Source organism: Pezoporus occidentalis, unplaced genomic scaffold (genome assembly GCF_034315485.1).
Source record: "Pezoporus occidentalis ecotype Australia unplaced genomic scaffold, CSIRO_AGI_Poc_V1 ctg227, whole genome shotgun sequence".
In the NCBI taxonomy this organism is placed as follows: Eukaryota; Metazoa; Chordata; class Aves; order Psittaciformes; family Psittacidae; genus Pezoporus; species Pezoporus occidentalis.
Genome location: NW_026914148.1, coordinates 201985 through 224769, shown reverse-complemented (window position 1 = coordinate 224769; position 22785 = coordinate 201985). Strand labels below are relative to the sequence as shown.

General features: G+C 37.7%; 1 long non-coding RNA gene across 1 annotated transcript in view; it reads right to left on the bottom strand.

The window, feature by feature from the left end:
• Positions 1 to 2534: 2534 nt before the first annotated feature.
• LOC134164887 (uncharacterized) overlaps positions 2535 to 22785 on the bottom strand; it is a 40382-nt gene continuing 20131 nt past the window's right edge. The window contains exon 3 of the long non-coding RNA XR_009965300.1: positions 2535 to 2799. This is a non-coding gene — a long non-coding RNA (uncharacterized LOC134164887). The remainder of the gene's footprint in view (positions 2800 to 22785) is intronic.

Here is a 22785-nt window from a genome sequence, read left to right as displayed (position 1 = left end):
TTTTTTTCCCCCTCAAATCCTAGCCATCTTTAAAAGCAAGGTGACAGCTCTCACAAGAGAAATTTTTCTTCTTCTCTGCTGTGAATTGATTTAGCTCTCCTTTCCAGTGACAGAGAGACTGCCAGATTGTGTAAAGCCCAGAGATCTTTTCAGCAGGCAGTCCACTAATGACTCAAAAGTTTGCATAAGATACAGAGAGAGGCATATACAGAGAGAAAAGGGGAGAGAGAGAGAATAGAGGAAGAGAGCATTAAGCGTACGCTTCATTCACCCATCATACAGGGCTCCCAAACCCAGAGGCCTGAGCCTGCTGACACGGCAGGCAGCAGCATTACTCCAGCTGGGCTTCAGGTCTCCCCAGCTGGTCATCTATCCATATGTCCCACTGCCACTCCATTGATAAGCCAGTACAAACCACATCTATTCAAAAAGTACAACATATGGAAACTAGGAGTGTTTTCAGTGATTTGTTTGAATGGCTTATAGTTTTGGTCTGCAAAGTTTGAAAACTTTTTCTTTTAATAGAATGTGTCTCTTTTTCTTTTTTCTTTTCAGTATCAGTTGTAAAACTACCTAAAGTCATAGTCACGTGTCAAAATCCTGACACCTACATTTAATGATTTCCATTTCCATGCCCACAGTCTCATCCACTTAACTTCCTTACTGCTGGGGTACTACTGCTCCAGCTTTCACATGTCTACATTTTATCAGTATTCCATGGCTTTCAGTGGAATAACTGCATGGTCATACACATACTCTCATGCAACTGCCATCTTCATTATACTAAATGGACTTCACTCCTTTGGCAGCATTAGAAGCAAAGAAGCAGTTAAGTAATTGCATATAAAATTATACTCAAGAAAAAAAAGGATAAGCAAAAACAGAATTAAGAGAAATTGTTTCTTAGAGTTTTTTATAAGTTTTAAAATACAGACTATGGAGCAAGAAAATGAGATAATGACAGTCATAAAAGCAAATAATTGTCAGGACAGCAGAAAGAAATTATTTTCTTGTGAAAAGAAAGAAATTTTCTTGTGAAAATATACCTAAAACAACCTTACTCTATGGAAACAGAGTGCTGTAACCATACTCCACTAGGAAAATGAATCCTCACACCATTAAGATAAAGAGATTTACATACCATACTTTGACATACTTAGAAATATGGCCCCAGGAATCAGAAATGTAGAACAGGTGGGTACAGAGCAGAGCCAGGGGAAGAATCAAATTAAGTCTGCACATAAATCTCTTGATTTCACAAGTTCAGAAATATTTTAACACAAAAAATGTGAGCGTTCACAAGATTATGAAACTATGGAAGGTTGTAGAAGTCTTAATTAGCTTGGGCTCGTCTCATAGGTCACCCAAAGAGACAAAACTAATGCAAAAAATCAGCCACAGCAAAGAGCCTGAAGTCTTTGTCTCCACTTGAAAGTTCCCATCGCAAGGGTACAGTGAAACATGTCTTATCTCATAAAGTATCTCAAAGAGGCCACAGGTAGGAAAACATGGAACAACCTAAAAAGCAAGGAGGAGACACAAATGAAACCAGCTGAAGAGAGAAGAAAGGAGAGATTAAATTCTCTATATACTTTTGTGGGTCTGCAAAAAGGCATTTCTTCACAGCAAGAGTTTTAAAGAATTCTTTCAAAAATTCCACATAGTCCTAAGGAGGGTGCTCCCTTTAAAGCTCTCAAAGGTTGGCTATTTTTCATTTTCCTTCAGCTATTTCCATTTTTATCATTCTGCCTTCTGGCTAGAAACATGTACTTGGAAGGATTTGTCAGTTCTTACAGTGAACATGGGGACCACCTTGTCCTCTACTATGGACACATTCACCAAGGGCTACTGAACATTCACCAGCAGAGGATGGTATGAGATATAAAATGAAACCTCAAGTTAAGTACTAATTCAAGCTAACTACAAACTACTACCATGTATACCACCAGTTAAGGAAGTATTGTTGTCATATATCCCCCAGTGTCCAGTGATAACAAAGGATGTGTAAGAGACTTGCATATAAATGTTATGATACCTTTACAACTTTCTCTTTTCTGCCCTAGGGAGACATAATCCTGAAGGCTAAAGGAAGACAGGAGGGAAAACACTGAGGCATAGACTCCTAACTGGAAGGTCCCTGCCAGGTTATGTTCCCTTTGTTTGATTCCATGACATCATTCTGGCCACGGAATTCAACCAAGGAAACCCAAAAACAAAAAAAAAAGGAAAGAAAAAATAAAGGATTAGCCATCTTTTCCTTCTGTTCAAATATTCTACGTGCCACAAAAAGCTGTTACTACTTTTATAGTTGTTTTAAACGGCTAACTTTTCCACTTCCTTAATCTGGCTTCTTTTACTCTTCAGCCGTTGTATTAATGTTTAACCCTTTTTTCATCAGATCCTACAGCCATCAGACCCTGGTTAAAGACAAAAAAAATTCCTTCTCGTATTTGATCTACCCTTTGAGAAGAGGAAAGATTATAGCAAGGGGTTTGTGCAGTACAATTAAAAAAAAAAATTAAAAAAAGACAAAAAAGTAAGTTTGGTTTATTAGCACATTTATTAAAAGCACACTTTTATATTTATCTCAACATCTGAGGAAAAGTCTCTTCCATCCATTTGGACTCTTCCCATTGCTCTCAAGATGAAAGCTATCATGCTACAGAGCAATAAGGTACCACCATATCTCCTTAACTGAGAACTGAAGAAAGATTTCAATGCTAACAGGATCTCCTATAGGCCCTGTCTGAAGCACCTGTCCATTGCATTAGGGAACTGTGCTGTAAACTTCGTACGTATCTACAGTATAAATGACATTAAGAAGTTCATGTTTAAGAAGGAAATTAATAACATAATTCTCATGTTTAAAAATGCTCTAAATTAAAAATGCCTTTTACTTTTTTCCATTACTTTTCTTGGGAGTTCACAGCTTTAAAATACCATTCAACAGTACTTTTCATTTCTTTGTATTAAAGTTCTTTTTGTAACTATATGATAACCACTGATCTTTTCTAATAATGAAATAACAAATGTTGAAACACTCCTGGGAAAGAAAAAGGGTGGGAAAATAATTCCTGGATTATAAGATATCCCTTAGAAACTTTCAGCTGTCTGTAAAAGGAGAGGAAAAAAAAGAAGAGTGGTGCCTTGTTTAAAAAACAATGGCTTTCCATCCAGAATTATGAGGATAAGAGCTAATAAACTGCCTGACAAGCAAATGTAGGTAAAAGCTTGAGTTTGTATAGCATTCTGAAAAGTCCTACTACAGTTTAAGTTTACACTTGGTAACTGCTCATTTTCCCTTGAAGTGTAGTACAGTCAGATTCAGATTAATATAAAACATGATCCATTTTAGAGAAATTATCGTATCTGATGTACAGAACAAAAAGGACCATATTGTTACTTCTCAGACACAGTCAATAATCTTTTTCTTTTTTTTTGTCTGAGGCTGACATAAAGTCACCAGATGGGTCATAATGGAAACAGTATCTTCCACCTCTTTGTATCTGAGTAAATTACTTCCTTTCAAGATGAATTCTCCAGAAAGAAAATTGAATTACCTGAGTGCTGATCCACTTCAAAGGATGTCCTTTATAGGAAGCATAATCAGATTCTGATGCTTTGATCAAGGGAATCTATGAACCTGCTTACTTGATCACAAACTCTACTATTTGCTGTGAAGAGATAACTAATCAATTACAGAACATACACCTGCTCTGAGTAACATTATTGATGACTTGTGAGAAGGAATGCATAATTCAAAGAGCAAACGTCTTTGGAGAGCTGGCAGTGGCTGTAGACTGAAGAATTCAAATGAGACAGAGGGTGGCCAGCCTAGAAGTAAGTTGCTAATAATTAAATGCGAGTATCTGCTGCGCCTTCATTTGAAATGGAGCTTAACAGCAAAAGTAAGGGACTCTTGCTCAAATCTGGTTAGTAGTATGGTCTGCCAGCACAAACCCTGCCACCCTTCCCTGTCCTAGAGCAAGCCTGGTCAGCTTCACAGCAGAACCTGATCATTTCTGCCATATCAGAGTAAGGACTCACTGGTCCAGGGAAGCTTATACAAGGGCAGAGCTCATTTGCCCATCTTGTATGCCATGCACCAGCCTGTGTTTCCGTGCACCATCTTTTCTCAAAGGGCCAGGATCTTCTAGACTTTTCTCAAACATGTATGTGGATGCCTTGCTCCTTCATGACTCCAGGGCTTCCATAACTAGTATTTTAACATTTCAGTGAGAAGCAAATTTCATTCCTTCCAAAAACATCCTATGTTTCTTACATTGAAGACATTGTAAATAAGAAATTAAAACTAGCCTGAATATTTCAAAATCCAACATAATAGTTCACAAGACCTATAGTACTGGACTGTAATCACAACAAAATTAACTGTAATAATTACATCTATGTGCTGAAGAGTCTTCTGTATTGCACTACATGAACATCTTGGAGTATCTTTACAATTCAGACTCATAGGAATCCTGTGTCATTAACTATATCTGAGTAATTAAAACTTCCTTATTGAGTGCCTTCCAACTCTTGATTATGTCCAGACCCACAGGTGCCCTCCTTTTAAGCCCAAAACAAACAAAAAACCTCTGCAAAACACATACAACCTACAAGTGCTTTTCTTCAACTTTTAAAATAGGCTTGAGGTTAAAGTAGGAAAGAATCTAAGTAGAAGTTTTGAGCGCTTAAGAGTACTGAAAAAAGAGACTGCAAAGTCATCTTTGTAACCTTATCTACTCTAAAAAATCCAAAGATCAAAATGTTTGTCTATTCAAAACATTGTATTTTCCTATATCCATTTTTAAAAAAGCACCTTTTTCTTTTTTTCATTAAACTCAGTTGAATTGGGTTAGGCTTTAAGATTATATTTCATTACATGGTCTTTGCTTAATGCTTCAATGGTTAGTCATGAGCTGACTTTATCCATTGCAAGCAAGACAAGAGCTGACCATGGAGAGCTGAAGGTAGCCCTTAGAATACAGTCTTCTGCCATTTTGGCCTTGAACTGTAAGCATACACAGAAGATAGAAAAATAAAGTGTCTGAGGTCTGGACAAAATTTTGCTGAATCACTCAGGTGAGGACCTCAGCCAAACCTAAGACTCTCCTGCTGTGAAATACTGCAAAGCTTTTGAGGATGGGAACTCTCAAAAAGCCATGTTACAGCAGCTAAAATTCAGTGGCAGCAGTAACTGGCCACAGGTTTCTAAACAATCCAGTGAAGCATGTGCATCCCTTAGTCCTTCTCGCGTTTTGAATTTATGTGAAGATGTTTATTTTATTGCCTTTTATTTCCAAGATGAAGGAAATCTATAGTCCACGACCAGAATTAATAACATTAAAAGAAAGAGAGGAAAAAAAGGCATGAGTCATTGGAATTCAGTTTTTATGTAGCATGCCAAAATAGGCTGAAGTTAAAAGTGAACGCAGTGCACTGAAAGAATTGTAAGGTTTGTTTTTATCTTTCTTATTGAACAGATTCCTGCAGTTTACTTTTTTGAGCATCTTACGGCATCTTTGGATTAGGTAACAAAGAAATTCCTTTTTGACACAGCATGTGGTCAAATGAAGATTCTGTTCAAAGTGACATGAAATCAAAAATATTGGCTATATAACAGGTATTGTCTTTTTCTATACCTCTGTTCTTCATTGTCAGTAGCAGCCATAACTGAAGAGACACACTCACAAAGAAGTAAGAAATGTTCAAAGTGGGCAACAGATGCTTTATTAGAAGGCAAACCTTTCTCTTTTCTCTATTCATTTTATCCTAACACCAGCAGGTTTCCAAGGGGGAGCAAAAGCAGCTTTGAAGCTTTTTTTTTCTTCCAACTGCTGTACTTTTTTAAAGAGGTCCTAATTTCAAATGCTTTACTGAAGTCTGACTTAGTACTCTTATGCTACAGAATATTTAATGCTTTAAAAGTAGGATCACTACCAGTTCCCCTTTATATTTGCAATTTTTTTCTGGTTATTAATGGGACAGACAAGTCCCAGTTATTGGTACTTGCAGAATTCTCCACCTCCAGGACGAAAATAATACTCATCTTGGGTGGCAGGGAGCTACGGGGGACCTTTGACCTGAGTAGTCTGGGAACAGTTCATGGGTTTGTTCCAGTGTCCTATATGAAAACAGGTTTTACCTCCACATGTATAAGAAACTTCTGATGTTACTTACAACAACTAGTGCATACTCAGGCTAACTTCTTAATTGAAGTCAGTTGGAGTTTTGCTCAATCACTGAACACTGAATTGGACTGAAAACAGCAGCAGATACTAAGCTAGGGTAAACCAACCTTGTTCCACAGAAACCCATCTGTATCCCACCTCAGAGTTCCAAATGCCAATGTCACATGTTCAACAAAAAGTCATCCCTGGAGCCCTATTTCACACACAAGTTTCATTACACTGTGTTGAAACTCGGAGTTGTTCAGTCTAATTATAACATGCAAAAAAAGTAGGACCAGCACATTCTTATATTCTATGCTGTCGTGGTTTAAACCCAGCCAGACAGATCGTTCACTCACTCCCAGTGAGTGGTGCCAGGCTGGAAGCAGTAGAGGCCCGCGTCCCTCCCCTCCCTGGGGGCTCTCCCCTTCCCTGCTGCCGGAGGGATGGGGAGGAGAATCGAAAGAATGCAAATCCCACGGGTTGAGACAAGAACAGTCCAGCACAACACAACACAAATCACCACCGCTACCACCACCAACAACAATGATAAGAGAAAATAACAAGGGAAGAGAATACAATACCACCCACCGAAAAACGAGTCCAACCCAGAAGATCCCGTGTCCTTCCGTGTAACTCTCAGTTACCCCCTCGGGCATGGCGTGCTGTGGTATGGAATACCTCTTTGGCTAGCTTGGGTCAGGTGTCCTGTCTCGGCTTCCTCCTGGCTTCCTCTCCTCCCTGGCAGAGCATGAGCCTCACAAAGTCCTTGGTCAGGGTAAACATCACTTAGCAACAACTGAAAACATTGGTGTTATCAGCACTGTTCCCAGGCTGAAAGTCAAAACACAGCACTGCTTCAGCTACCAAGAAGGAGAAAAATTGACTGCTACTGCTAAACCCAGGACACATGCCAATGAACAGGGATGAACAGACATAAATAGGGCTTAATGCCTATTTATGGGACTATGTAGGAGCCATGGGGACTGGATATATATATCAGCATTGTGTATATTCTCTCCATGGAAGCACACAAATGGCTATTCAGTGCAAAAGGTTTGTTTATACCAGCAAAAGTATCAAAGTAACAGTTCACTAACCAGGCCCCAGAGACATGAAAACAGATATGTTAATAAAAGACTGCAGTCACTAGAGGTACTGGAATATAATGATGTGTATCACATTCCATTTCATCTCACTTCAAAACTGCCTTGTGAATTAGTATTTTAATTAATACCTGGTCAGGTTATACATTCTGTTCAATAGCTGACCAACAGATCAGCCTCAGACATTGCTCTCCGTGTGACTACCTTAACGTGGTCTAGAACATCAGAACAACAACAGAAGCAGATCAGCTTTGGTTCTAAGGTTACTTAACTCCTACAGGGAGCCAGAAGCAATGAGAAACCAGTCTGACAAATAAGTGATCTGTTTCAAGGCAATTCACTGATTCTGACTTCTGCCTTCTCCATGAGCGCCTAACCTTTACCTCAAAAGGTAATCACCTGTTCAAAATCTCTTGGGCATCTCTTTTTTTCATTCCTGGTTCTCCATTTTCAGGGAATTGGACAAAGCAATCTTTGGTGTTTTTTTTAATGCATCTCAGGTAACAGCACAATTATCAGAGATCAGCTTTTGCTACATTGTACTTACCATTCCCTCACCTAGCAAAAATATAACCAGGCAGAAGTTTTAGCTAGAAACTTCTACCTGGAGAAGAATTAACGTGGTAACTTAGAAATCTGTATGACAAAAAGGCTCAGTAAGTCTGTGATTCCTTTTAAAATAAACACCTGATAAACTTTCAGACTATCTATCTGCACTGTTCTCAGTCTTCTAAATCCAAGTAGAAGGCATACTGTAATACAATAGCATCTGTCTTATACAGAGCTGTTCCGTTATCCAAAAGCTGAATTTCTTTTTGGCAAACAAGCTGTAAGAGTGACAATTTAAAAATTACAATATATAAAATATAGAAGTAATGCTTTCACCTGACCATGGTCATTATTATATTTTTCCAAGGGTATATTCATAACACCTAAGAATCCATCTCAGAGGAGCAGAATTAATTTTATGCTATTTTTTTATGCTCATAAGAAATAAAGATGTTCAGTGTTTATTGCAGATTATTTATATTTTTTGTGTTAAGCTTTGTAAAAATGTATCTGAAGCAACAGAATGACAAAATGACTTTAAGAAGTAGCATGAAAGAAAGCAGACTGTTTACAGAATGGGACCATACATTTAACTATTGAAAATATATATGTATTGAAAGGCATCTTTCTGAAGAAAGTGAATGAACTTACAAAAGTAAAATCAAGAAAGCAGGATTACATGAGGAAAACAAAAAAGGGGAGAAGGCCAGGAAAGATCAAAAGAGTACATGGGTAGATGAGCTGGATTAAATGAACCTGCAACATCAAGGTTCATACAAAATAGACAGTTAAAAAGTCATAATTTAAGAAGGCTTGAAGTGACCCAAATGTGAAGAAATTGCAGACATTACCTTATAAAGTAAGATATTGAAGCTCATATCTAAATAGGTAAACAGAGTCCAAGGTTCTACTAAACACTAAGCTCTGACTCTGTTTGCATGACTTAGGAGGGAACACAAGGCAGTTGTCAGAGGAGGTGGCTGCTGCAGATCCCAGTTCCTGTCTTTCTGAAAATTAAGTTCTGTTGCCTTTCTAGTCTCTGTCTCCACATTTCTAGTGATGCAAGATTTATTTAGAAAAGGTTTTCAATAGAGCAGATGATGATTCCCTGGCGGTATCCCATCCAAGTACTAACCGAGCCAGATGGTGATAACTGAAGAAAAGAGACTACATTTTTACTCACCTGTCACAGGTAGGTTCAGAAACCACCTGTTCTTATCCCAGTATTCAAAACAAGCTTGACAAACTACAGTAGTAGCTGTTGTCCAATCAGCAGGGGTAGTTTCTGATGCTACTACCCCAGAGAATACCACAAACAAAAAACTTGGCAAGTACTGATAAAAGAAGTGGGAGCTGGGCGGTAAGGAGGACAATATGTCATAAGGCAGCCATTATTCAATACACTGTGAAACATGGTGAACTTACTGAGCTGCTCCTAACAGCCTAATAATTTGTCCTGCTAAAGAAGAAATAACATAGAATAAATTTTGGAAAGCAAGTCTTGAGTGACAACAAAGAGAGAAATGATCAAGCTGCAAGACAAGTATGCAGCAAGCAGAGAAAATAATTTAGCTGGAATTTGGAAAAAAAATATCTATTAAGGCCAATAAATTAAATCCTAGACCTAGTAAATGGAATGGTTTGGGGAGTGTTGGTTTTAGGTTTTTGTTTGCTTGGTTTGGTTGTTTGTTTTGTTGTCTGTGTTGCTTTAGGTTTTGTTGGTTTCAGGGTTATTTTGCAGGGGGGCTGTTTTTATTTTAATCAGCTTCAGGAAGGCCAGCATTTGACTAGTCTATTATTTATTCACAGAAAAGAAGCCAAAAAGTCTCTAATATATGGAAGAAGAATCTGCTTCTTGAATTGCTTCATTTTAGTATCGAGTGGGTTTCCAAAAGCATGCACAGGGCAAGAATTTACTCAGATAACGGGATGCTCACTTCAGAATTTGTCTTTCCCTAGAAGCTTCTCAATTAAAGAATATTTCTGTTCTCATCTCTAAATCCACGGGCAAAAGCTACTTGCATATACATATATATATATATATCTGAGAGAGAAGGGGCACAGACTACTATAGATATCACGACTGATGAAGTTCAGCCCCCAGGCAACTACTTCATAATAGAAGATGTCCTCGTAGGATTGCCCAGGGTACTATACAACCTCTTATAGTTTTATCTGAAGGCTAGCATTTGGAGGCACCCAAGTAGTAAAGCATTAGCCCTGAAATGCTAAAACTTCCAGGGAAATAGCATTTGAAGGAGGACGTGGTACTGTCATCTCCTATCCACTGCTGAGAGCAAGCTTTTAGCTCAGTGCTGAGGTCTAAGATCCTGAGAAAGATAGGCCCTTGCACTTACATGACCATCACCTATATCAAATAACTCAAACAAAAAAAGAACATCTCTCATGTAAATCTCTTGAGAAAATGAATAGAAAGACCTGAAAAGGTTAAAGGCTACAGCTTTTAGAGCTTTTATTGATACCAAGGAAGAAAAGGAGACAGTGTTCAAAAGTTTTATTCTTAGGCCATTTTCAACAATTCCCTTTTAAAAATCCTACTTCTATGAGAACACTCTTACCTTATTAAGAAAGTTCACAAAGAGTTTCTTTTTCTTTACCTGTATATGAGTGTGTGTGTCTAAGAATGACAGTGAAAGTATAAATCTTTTCCTTGTTCATTATGTACTCCCCTACAGCACATACCATCTGAAGAGCCAGGGGGTCTACATAAGGTCTGTTATGTTTCAAACTTAAAACCTTCTCAGACATCCCCTCTCAATTAGATTGTTGCTTCAAGTATTAGAATAATTGTTACAAGACCTTTAGATACCTCTGGCAACTATATATGTATTTTTAAACATAACACAAACACACACAATATCACACATGCATATATATCTCTCTGATGAAAATACATATAAACACCTAACCAAATAGTCCAGACACCTCTTCTGTACCTGAAGATGTTTACATACCTACACTAAGCCACATTTTCAGTTGTATCCTCAATCTTCTTCAGTGAAGTGCTGCTCTGAGAATATATATTTCAGCAGAGCTTTTTTAAAAAAAGTAATCTAGATAACTCGAGAGGAATGAAAAAGGCACCTTCCAAGAACACCCACCAAGAAGTTGCTCATTTTTGGAGATTCCCCTTTTTCTGATATTATTGGCACTTTAGAATCCTTGCCACTACCAGGGCCCTTTGATCCCTACAACCTGGCGCCACAATATTTTGCACCCTGTGTGTTGTGAGAACTTAAAAAGGATTATTTAAGGGGGGCAGCTTGTGTAATCGCACATTAGCAAATGATTACCGCTTTCTTGACATCAGAATGATGGTTTATTAGCAGTATTTTAGGTTTTTAGGTGAGGGAGAATGCAATTACTCTCTGAATGGAAACAACAGTTGAATCTATAGTGAAGATGAGGAAAAGGTGGGTTCACTACAGCATTACTTCAGTCAGAGATTGTTCCTTATGGGATTTACGCCGTGGTTAAATACTCATTCCCTCCTTTTCTATCCGACACCTTCTTTTGTTATTGCACCAATACAGACACTGAGTCTTTCCCACACTGAGAATTCAGTGACAGGAAAATTTAGAAATTACAACACAAATACCATCTAAGAAATAATAATAATCCTGCTATTATGACAAAGCCTGCTATGTTCATTAAAACAAACAAACAAAAAAAAACAAACAAAGAAAACAAAAAAAAAAAACAAAAAACCTTCCAAATCAGTAATTCTCAAAAATTATATTAACTAATGCTAATATGCATAACAAAGAAAGTATTTGTGACAAATAACGTGTCTACTGGACCTCTATGGAGAAGAGGGAATTTCTCTTTTGGAGTTAAAAGATCAATAGCTCCCTAAATTCCTATCACATCATAGACTTGAGGGGCTATAACAAGAGTCCTGCCCATCGTGTATGGTGGCTGTCTGAAGGTACAGCTCATCTAGCTTTCTTTTACTGCCTGCTGAGTGCTCATATAATCCTTGGTTTTACCTTTTATCGTTTTCTCCACCATTACAGATATCAATCTTGCTTATTCTTTTCCTCTTTGTTAATATTCTGATCCTTCTACTAAAGCTGTAACTTCATGGGAAATGTAAAATTGGAAGGAAGATCTTTTTTTCTTACTTTCCTTTAAATTTTGGTACCTAGCAAGCTTTCTGCAAAGTATTTTCAAAAATCCCACAATAGCATGGACTTTTAAAATGACACATATAAAATACTGTGGTGCCTGAAAGCCAAAATACTTTTAGGTATTTTGTCCAGAGTATCTTGGACAACCTATCCACATGGATAATACATGCTGTGTCACCCTAGCAGAATACAACTACTGCTGACAATGTTTCAAATGCTACCTGGCCAGTCTTTGCACACAGAGATGAACAAAATCAATCAAATTATGCACAACTTCAGTCTGTTGGCTACTTCACACAGACAATTTCAGTCTGCCATGTTTTCAAAACAGAAAAAAAAGAAAAGTTTAAATTTCTTTGCAGTAAGGTAGTAAATTATTTTTCTCACTCCAGACCTGGGTATTCTTCAGTAATTAATTTCCATAACAATTGAACTGGAAAGAATCAGAACTCAGATATCAGTTGACTGAAGAGGTTTTCCCTATTCCCTTGAACATAACTTAAAGAGGAACATTTGATCACTACCAAATTTCTAAAGGGAATACCATTTCAATATTAAGACTAATGAGACTAGTTTAATCTCATCCCTATAAACAAATCAGCTTAAGCCTAATGAAATCTTATTTTTGTAAATTAATGCACAAAGGAAACAGTTCAGTGTAAACAGACTTGTAGTATACATTGTTTAGGGACTATTGACTTTCGAATTAGTCTGCTTTTCAAACATTACACGTCAAAAACATAGTCAAAATGCAAATGTAGCATAAACGGCTCTATAATAAATGCTCATTCAACATTTATTCTTTCTCAAATCATCTTTTAAAGCTCTTTCATGCTAATGTGTAGATGTGACATTAGAAAAATTGCTTTGACATGCTAAGGGGCTCTAAGATTAACAGAAAGAGAAAGAGCAAGATAAAGCCTTCAAAAGACTTATTTCAGAGGAATTATTACTTCCTTTGAAAGTCTTCCAAGGTTGCAGTGCATTTAAGCTTGTTGGCATACATGTAAATGAAGAACTACAAAAGTATTCAACTAAATACAACTTGAATTAAACCTTCAGGCTAATGTTAAGGAATGAGGATAAAGGCCAGACCCTAGGCTGGCAACAACTCATTTAAAATGAGTTCTTTATTTGAGGACATAAGTAAAGAATTATTATTATTTAAAAAAAAAAAAATCAATACAAGAGCAAATGTAATTAATGTAATTCACATACAAAATGGCTTGAACTGATGGAATTTTCTGATTGATAAACTAGCACACTAAAGGGGTATATTAATGTACCATGAGTTGTGCTCTAGAGCACAAATAGTCTCAACATCTAACTTACTCTCCTTTCTCAAAACTTCCTCCACTACAAAGTCTTGATTCTATAGTAACTACAAGACAATAGGGATGTGGTTCTCATGAAAACAATGATTTTGACTTGTAAGCCTTAAGCTGTGATTTAGCCTTCTTGTCCTTTGACATCAAAGGGAAAGTTATATGCAGTTACAACTTACTCTTCAGTGTTCATTGGGAAAACATGACAGAACAAAGTCCACTCAGCTGCAGAGGCGACCCACTTGCACAAGTGGTAATGTTGTGTGCTTCTGTTCTCTTTGCCTTGACTTGCATTCTCTCACATGTCCATATTAATTCACTGATTTCCATTAAAGCTATAATTTCCCAGAATATAAAAACACATGTCCTGAAAGCAGACTAGGGCAGATCAAAGAAAGGCCAGGCAAGGAAGAATAGGTCTGGTACTCTCTGGGGTTCCTCACCAAAATCTGTCCTGTAGTGAAGAAAAAGACACAGATTAGACCAGCTTTACTGTGAAAACACAGACAGGTGTCTGGTCCTATACAGATAGTACAAATACTACTTAATACCTCCGTTAAATGGCATACTACATTAACAGGTGCTTTTGCACCTACGTTTTCTCTTAGACTGAAGTTCGTGCTATCATAATTTTTATGGCAGATGAAGTAGTATTGCCTCAAAAGAACCACATCATAGCAATAGCTGTTTTAAGAGATCATGTGTGAGACATCCTTCTCATAAGGATCACAGCTCTGTTTAAGCAGGCTGCTTTGGAAAAATAGCTTATTAACATTCTAACTTTATATGAATGTTGGTAAGAATTTTAGGTCAACAACATATGGCAGAATTTTTAGTGATGTATTTCCAGGAAAATATGATTTAAGAGAAACAAGAAGTAGAGAACACCATCCTTATACATTTTCTTTTTCTGAAGTGTCTCCAAAGTATATGCCATTTTCATAATGCCAATCAGCTGCAAAATCTCTCCAGTCAGCACATATAGTTTCTACAGCTGCGCAGTCATAACCTTATTATATACCTGCTGGTGTGAAATTTGAGTTTGGGCGGAGTTTTTCAGGAAGCTCACTATTCACAAAAGAGGATTCATTACTAACTTAATTTGTTACTACAATGAGTACTAGATGAACTTCAGATCATGCAAATTCCTATCACTAAAGTCAGAAATAGCAGTATGCATGCAGAAACCCAAGCAGGCATGAAATCGGTGATCAGCTAGGTTGCCACATGCCTTAAGCTGCTACGAGATCTCAGTGCACATATGCAATTAAGTGCCTAATTTTAAAAATAAATAAATAAAGAAGAAAATCTATCTCAAGTATTGTAATTGAAATTTTGACATATTGATCATTGAAAATGTTATTGTAGCTTAAAAATGGAGTAATTCTTGCATACAAAATGATGTGTTAATATTGCCTGGCAGACACCTTAAAACAGGCACAAGAGAACAGAAAGAAAATCTGCCTCATTTTAACCTTACAGTTTTTAATTCCCCCCAGAAATATCACTTGATATAATTAGGGAATTTTAGATGCAACTCTATAGATTCCTTTTTCTTAGCTCACTGCCTCCCAAAGGGAGGGAGGAAAGGTGCCTCAGATGAATGTAAGGCTGACAGCATTTGCTTTGGTTGCACTCATATTCCACCTGAACACTGAACCTTAAAAAAAAAGGCATCTCTTTGATGCAGTCTTCCATTCATCTGCCTGTAACACAAAATGTATGGAGCAAAACATCTTCTAAGCAGCTAGTTTCCTATACTGGTAGTTCACTTGAGACTTTGCTGAGCAGGGAATTAAAAGAGATCTTCTCCACAAAAAATCTGCTTTGGATAGTGGCTTTGATGGGCTCAATGAATTTTGTAATAGCAATTTTTATTAAAGAGTGGCCTCCTTATTCCTGAGATTTCATGCATAGTGATAAAATTACAAGGGAGCACTTTAGAATACATTACATTATGCTATTCACTCACTGCACAGATGCAGAAACAACTTTCATAGAACCATAGAATAGCTAGGGTTGGAAAGTACCTTAAGATCATCTAGTTCCAACTGCCCCCCCCCCCCCCCTCCATGGGCAGGGACACCTCACCCTAAACCATGTCGTCCAAGGCTCTGTCCAACCTGGCCTTGAACACTGCCAGGGATGGAGCATTCACAGCTTCCCTGGATAACCCATTCCAGTGCCTCACCACCCTAACAGGAAAGAATTTCCTCCTTATATCCAATCTAAACTTCCCCTGTTTAAGTTTTAACCCGTTACCCCTTGGCCTATCATTACAGTCCCTAATGAAGAGTCCCTCCAAACATCCCTATAGGCCCCCTTCAGATACTGGAAGGCTGCTATGAGGTCTCCCCACAGCCTTCTCTTCTAAAGGCTGAACAGCCCCAACTTTCTCAGCCTGTCTTTATATGGGAGGTGCTCCATTCCTCTGATCATCCTTTGCTGATATAAATAATTATATATTATTATGATATAAATAAGAGGGCCTGACTGATGCACAATATGCTGAGTGGACATGGGAGTGGTCCTGGAAGAGGTAACCAAATGCAGTGCAACTAAAATGTTCAGTAATTTACCAGCTGTATGACAAGGTTTCTGACAGCTACTGCTGTTCAGGGGTAAGCCCCCACAGAGTATAAATGATGCCAAAAAAATGCTCTCTGTATTGCATAATCTCTTCCCACACTGCATTCACCAGGCTGGTATTCCAGAACATCCCAGTAAAACAGCAGTCCTTTTTCACTTGCTTAATCTGGCTCTTATATTTTTACACTGACTCTACACATCTTTAGGAGCAATCCTGTCACTTCGTCATGCAGCTGTATCTGCCCTACATCCCATTAGCTCTGTATGGTACACTCAGAGTTTGTCTGAGGCTTGGTAAACTGCAGCTTTGCATTTTGCTTTGTTTCCCCTTACACTTTTCCAAAAGGCCTTAGCCCTGCACTAAATATTTTAGCCCAAGAAGAAAATACAAGGACAGGAACTCAGCCTTACTATCAAACTGGAGTTTGCAGTTGGATGCAAAGATATGCACAGTTCAAACAGAATTTATGAACTGCATATACTTAGAAACTAGAAGTTAGCAAAGTCTAAATTAATTCTGGCCATGACTCCTGCTGCATACTTTCAATCTAGAGCATCCTTTCTGCAACTACCATTAAAAAAAAAAAGCAATGCAACACACGTTTTTATATGCCACCAGCACACATAGTTAACACCATTGTCACTACTCATTGTATTCACAACTGCAGCACATTATGCTTCTCTTCTCCTGTGCCACAAACTCTCGCCTGCACTCTGGGGACCCAGGTGTTGCATTTCCACATGACAACACATTCTTGTGGCTATTACAGGTCATCAGAAGACACTTCTTCCACACACATAGCTGTGTTATTCTTTCCCAAATCAAACAGTCCCCCAGAGATCTGGTATGGTCAGCTACTCTTTACATGCCACAAAGAAATGTCTTGGGGATCAGAGCATTAGAAAAGTGCCCAAACCACTACCCTTGCAGCAATAAAATGCCCCTGAAATCTACTTATGTCGAGCCAAATTAAAAGGACAGCAAATACAACTAATTATTTACAAACATCAGAACAATTGACAATGCAGTCACATCACTGCTAAAAACCTAGACAAACGTGCTGACAGAAAGAAAGAAAAACCATGCTTAACTAGAAGGAAAGAAAACTCCTTGCCCCCTCTGCATCCAGCTGACAAATCAGAGGCGCTTACCTGCCCCGCCATCACTGTTCTGCACTCATTTTTTGGTCAAGCTTTGTTTTAGGAGTGTGAAGGTCTTTTTAATTTGTACTTTTTACAAACTGCCTTTCTCTCTGTTCCAATTTAGCAAGAGTTGATGTGTCTGTTAACTTTAACAGGTATCCTCAAATAATGATTGTAATTGTCCAACACATTATGATACCATGAATTGGATATCATTTGACTGTAAAATAAGTTTGCATTTGTGAGTGTTAAGATAAAAATACCCCACAAAATGGTTGGGGATATCAATCTTTTAAATGGAAATTAATCAATTAAAATCTGCAAATAAATATACTCTGCATTATGATTAGAGAAATTATCCTTTCACACTTCTGAATTCTGTTTCCTAGATACACGAACAAGATTGTGAGGGACAAACATCTAGATGCTTAGTATGAAGTATGTTACAATTGTGTCTTTCTTTCTAAGACTGACGGATATGGTGCTTTCATCTGTGGGCACTATCTATTTTTCCTAATTAGCAGTTTGAAAGAGAATGCCAGAGTTTTGTAATGTAGAGGGAACACTTTCTTCTCATCTCAGTCATTCCAAATGTCCTGTTGACTAGCAGGAATCTTTGAAGTCAGTCTGTGACTCTATCCCCTGAATCACAATTGTGTATAAATGTTGTTACCCATTCTTACATTTGGCTTGTGTTTTCCCTGCTTCCCGAAGTAGGCAGATACTTGCCCATTATAAAATATTGTTTGTCCATCCTTCACAATAATCACAAAAAATTGAAACCTGAGCACTTCTTATTTAACTATAAAATATAATTAGGCTGTATGCAGTATAAAACCTCCTTATATCTATAAAGAAGCAATATCATCTTAAGCAAAGCGTCTAAGAGAATGGCACCCTTCTGATTCAGTAGCACAAGTACACTAGTCAGTGCAATAGACCTCCTCCTGCAGGACAGTGCAGTTCCCCATCTCCCAGCATTTGTGCACATATCTTGCATTTACCTGTCCCTTGTTTACAGAATCAGCAAACAGCCCAGGTCAGAAAGGACCCTGAAAGGTCACCTGCTCCAACATTTATCTGCATAGCTGCAATTTCTTCTCAATAGACAGCACTTTCTTGCTGGTACAAGCAAGTATGGTCTAGACCAGGGAAAGATGACATTAATTAGAAGCAGCAAAGTGTTACTAAATGCAGAGATTCCCCTTCCATTAGCCAGTGATCAGGCTTCACTTGGTGGCTGCTCATGTAGAGCAGAAGTTGCAATGCCTGTTGAAAGTCTGGAAGGATTAGCACCTCGGACTTGGCTGACAGTCTGTTCAAAACAAAGTGAATCCCTCAGTTACCCATTTCAGTGGACAGGTGTATCTGTCAACTGTACAACTCTTCCAAACATCTTAGAGAAGATACTAACAAGTAGTTTCATTAGTTAGAGAACTTTTAAATTCACCTTTCCTCTTGGAGTCCCAGATGAAGAATGGCAAAAATTCACCCTGCTGCACTATGCACTAGAATTTCCAGCCCATATGCTCAGTCTGGCAGGTATCACAGATTCTAGTAAACGCTTTCAGTGGCCCACCTAGAGACACTGTTTAAGCAGACTTCCCATGTTATACCTTCCGACAACTGGTGCAGAATTCTCATTTTCTAGTAAAATTTAAATATGGCTTTTGCCTACCTCAGATATTTTTCTGACTAAAGCTTCTTCCTCAGGCAACTGTAATATTTTAGTCCTAACTAAAAATATGGTAGACCCTTAGGAACTGAAAACTGTTATACTGTTTAAGGCTTGGAACTGATAACTCTACTGCCCACAACAGTTCAACTCTACACAGTTTATAGCCCTGGCTAGAGTTGTTTATACTATTTTGTGACTAAGACAAAATGAACTGGGCAGAAAAGCATAAACTACTTCAGTTTTAGAGTAGGCAGTTATGCACTGGTGTCTTGTTTGCATGAAATCATTATTCTGTCTTTTTACAATCCACACAGTATTATAAATCACAAGCAACACAATATGCTAGCTCTGAGAAAGCTGTGCCCAACTTCCCTCACTAGACTAATAGCTTTATTTTAAAGCATTACTGGAATCAGGTTTATCTAGTTTGCACACGAGGAAGAACTAATAAACAAATGAATACAGAAATGTATGTGCTATGAAAAAAATATATGTGGACCACTTTTTCTAACAGTTTTTAAAAGAAAAATTGGGATGGTATGAGCTCAGCAAGAAAAAAAAAATAGAGAAAACTGCAGTTTCCATTGGTACATATTAAATAGACTTGTCATTACTGTAATACCTGTAAGTCTTTAAAATCCTGAATCAAATGTCAGTGTCAGAGGGAAATCTTGAGCACTTTGTAATTAGAAATATTATATTAGAATAGCAGTACTTTTTGTTCCCCACCCTGCAATGCCCACCCCACATTCTGTTGAAGTGAAAGATCATGTATTGCACATAACTCTTCCTGGAAGAAGAGGAACTCCATTTATTGAGAACCACTCAGACTTGTCACAAAGCACTACCATGTACCCTTCAGTCTTCTAAATAAACATTTTCCCTTCATTCTGCAACCACTTATGGTATAATTAAACAGCCCTTTTCTCTTGTCCAAACATCCATTGAAAGACTTCAAACAGCAATAGGGTAAGTTGACTATATGAGAGTGACAAGGTGCAATAACAGAAGAAGAAAATCTTCTTTCTTGTTCCTGACAGCACAGGAGTTCCTAGAGAATTGTCATTCTGCTCCTTTAGTCCTAGATAACAGCTAATCTTCCAGTTTGATGAACCATGTCTTGCAACAGTGAAGAAAAAAAAAAACAAACCAACTTTTTTTTTCCCCCAGCAATGTTCTTATTGTAGTGGGAAAGCACCTGTGGGCCTAACAGCAATTACAGAAAAGCAGTCTTTTGAATCCTGGTGTTCTGATGCCATTGCTAGTTCCTCAACTTTGCATTACCATTTTGTCATGCGAGTGAAGCCCCAAAATGTTGCTCCAGAAACTGCAAAAAATCTGTTAAATCCCATCTTCAAACACATCCTATGTTGTAGATGCATCTCTGCAAAGTCAGACTAAGTGCCAAGCTAAACCAGTTCCATTGTTTAACTCCAGCTGCATGCACACTATGTTGTTCATGCTCTGCAGCAGATTCCACATGCTAAAAAAGGTTGACGATCTATAGCAGGTTCCAACTGCTCCAAAACACAGAGAATTGCGTGATGTTAAATGGAATCATAAATGTTTCTTAATGTCATGGTTTAAGCCCAGTCAGCAACTAAGTACCATGCAACCACTTGTTCACTTCCCTCTGGCTGGTGGAAAGGGGAAGAGAGTCAGAAAAATGGTAAAATCCATAGACTGAGATAAGAACAGTTTAATAATTGACATAAAGTAAAATATAGTAACAATGTAATATATAATAACAATAAAAGCAAACATAAGAGACAGAGGAAGTAGCCCCAAGAAAGACAACTGATGCACAATACAGTTGCTCAACACACATCGACCAATGTCCAGCCTGTCCCTGAGCAGTGATCAGACACACCCAGCCAACTCCCCCCTGTTGCTATATGGAGCATAATGCTCTGTGATATGGAATATTTCTTTGCCCAGTTTGTGTCAGGTGTCCTGTCTCTGCTCCCTCTTGGCTTCTTGTGCCTCTCCTCACTGGCAGAGCAGGAGAGACTGAAAAGCCCTTGACTTAGAGTACTACTTAGCAACAACAAAAACATCAGTGTATTATTAATATTGTTATTAGACTAAAGCCAAAATACAGCACTGCACCAGCTACTAGGAAAAATCAAATCTATCCCAGCCAGGACCAGGACAGTTAAGCTGGACCATACTTCTCAAGTAGCATTGACATCCCACAATGTACAGCAGTAGAAATTCCCGTATCTGTAGTGGAGGACAAGAGCACCAGGTACAAGCACATTTATCTGGAACATTTCATAGCTAATTTAAACAACTGCAGTGCTGTCCGAAAAGCCTAGACACCTGAGTAACCTTGGCAAAGCAGCATCAATACGCTTTCTATCATATGCTGCTGAGCAAAACATAAAGCAAACTAATCTGATGGAGCATCCCTACCTAGACAAATGCTTGCATGTACATAGCGGAGGCATTCAGTGCTCCTAAACCAGCATAGGTGGAAAAAAAAGGAAAGAGTAAATCCATGGCCCTCAACAGTGCTAATCTTTTGTCAAATAAGCGACATTCAGAAATTAAGTTCTAAGCATTACTTTTTCTGCCTTTTCTACACTGAAAAAAAAGTAAGGCAAGCAAAAGTTGCTCTATGAGCATCTAAGAATTCTTGAAGTGGCTTGACCTTATGATGTGTCTGATACTTACAACATTCTACTTAAATGAGATTATTTATTACTCATTTATTATACTGAGATAATCTGTGTAATATTTATAGATTTAGTCAACAAAGATTCCAAGTAGAGCACAGACCATTTATGGATCACTTGTTTAGACTAAGACGAAAATATGCTTGGGTCCTTTACCCAATCACTTTTATCTTGCAAAGCATAAATACCTCTCAAACATGGCCATCGATGACTGGAACACTAGAATTCTTTCACAAGCCAATTTTTCATGTGACAAAGGAAGAATGTGGTCTCTGGCCCTATCATTATTACATAAATTTTATTGGTGTCTTTTTCTGGCACAAAAGAAATTACTCTTTTAATTTGCAAAAGCTTGACAAAAGGAAAATATCAGTAGAAATTCAAAGAATTCATCTGAAATATATTATCCAAACAGACACTGCAGCAATAGGTCATGTCAAAATCTTACTGAGATGGACTTCTTGTGATGGCAGAGAAATCAGGGATATTTCTTCATTGTCCCTAAGTAAAAGTACTCTGCATAATTTCCTTAATTTGTAAATGCAATGATACAGTACAATTACAAATTTGTTTCTTATAAAATGTGGTCTGGGGGCAGTTTGTCTTCTTGCAAAAAACAAGCAAACAAACAAAACCAACCAAACAAACAAAACCCCCGAAACAAATAAATGAACGAACGAAAATCAAACGCAAACAAAAACCAACCCACTTTTCTTACCTTTTTTTAGGACAGTGGTCATTGTAGTCACTCATTTTTCATTTTAACATCAGTTGTTGGTGCATTCCATAAAATACTTCAACCATAACAAACTCGTGGTCCAGTTATGCCCTACTGATCTTTCATCCATGTTGATAAGGATTTAATCATGGGAGTAATCCCCCTGGTTTATTTGAATGACTTTCATTAACTGGATCTTAAATGTGTAAATATGAGCATCTAAATCTCTTAAGTTTTCAGTATGATGGCATAATTTGACTTATTCTCTGAATTTTCTTTTGAATTATGAATTCATTTCCAGTATGGTATTACTTTTCCCTCATTTTTGCTATGCCAGACTAAGAGAAAGCCTTAAAAGAGCAAAAAAGATGGTAAGCAAAGGGAAACAAAAACTTGCTCACACCAGGTGATACACTGGAGAGTTCAAAAATGCATGCACAAAACAAAGAAGGAAGGAAGCAACATATAGTACTTTAAAACTGAAAAATTAAGTAAGCTAGAAGAAATTTTAACATGAGAAAAAAATAAAGGCATTGTACTGTAAAGCTTAGCAAAAATAGAATTTTGTATAATGGGTTTGTGAACAGCTAAGGGTTGGGAGCCGTTGCTTTTTGTTGTGCATGTTTTGCTGGCACCTGCCAATTTTGAGAAAATATAACACTAAGAAGAGAATTT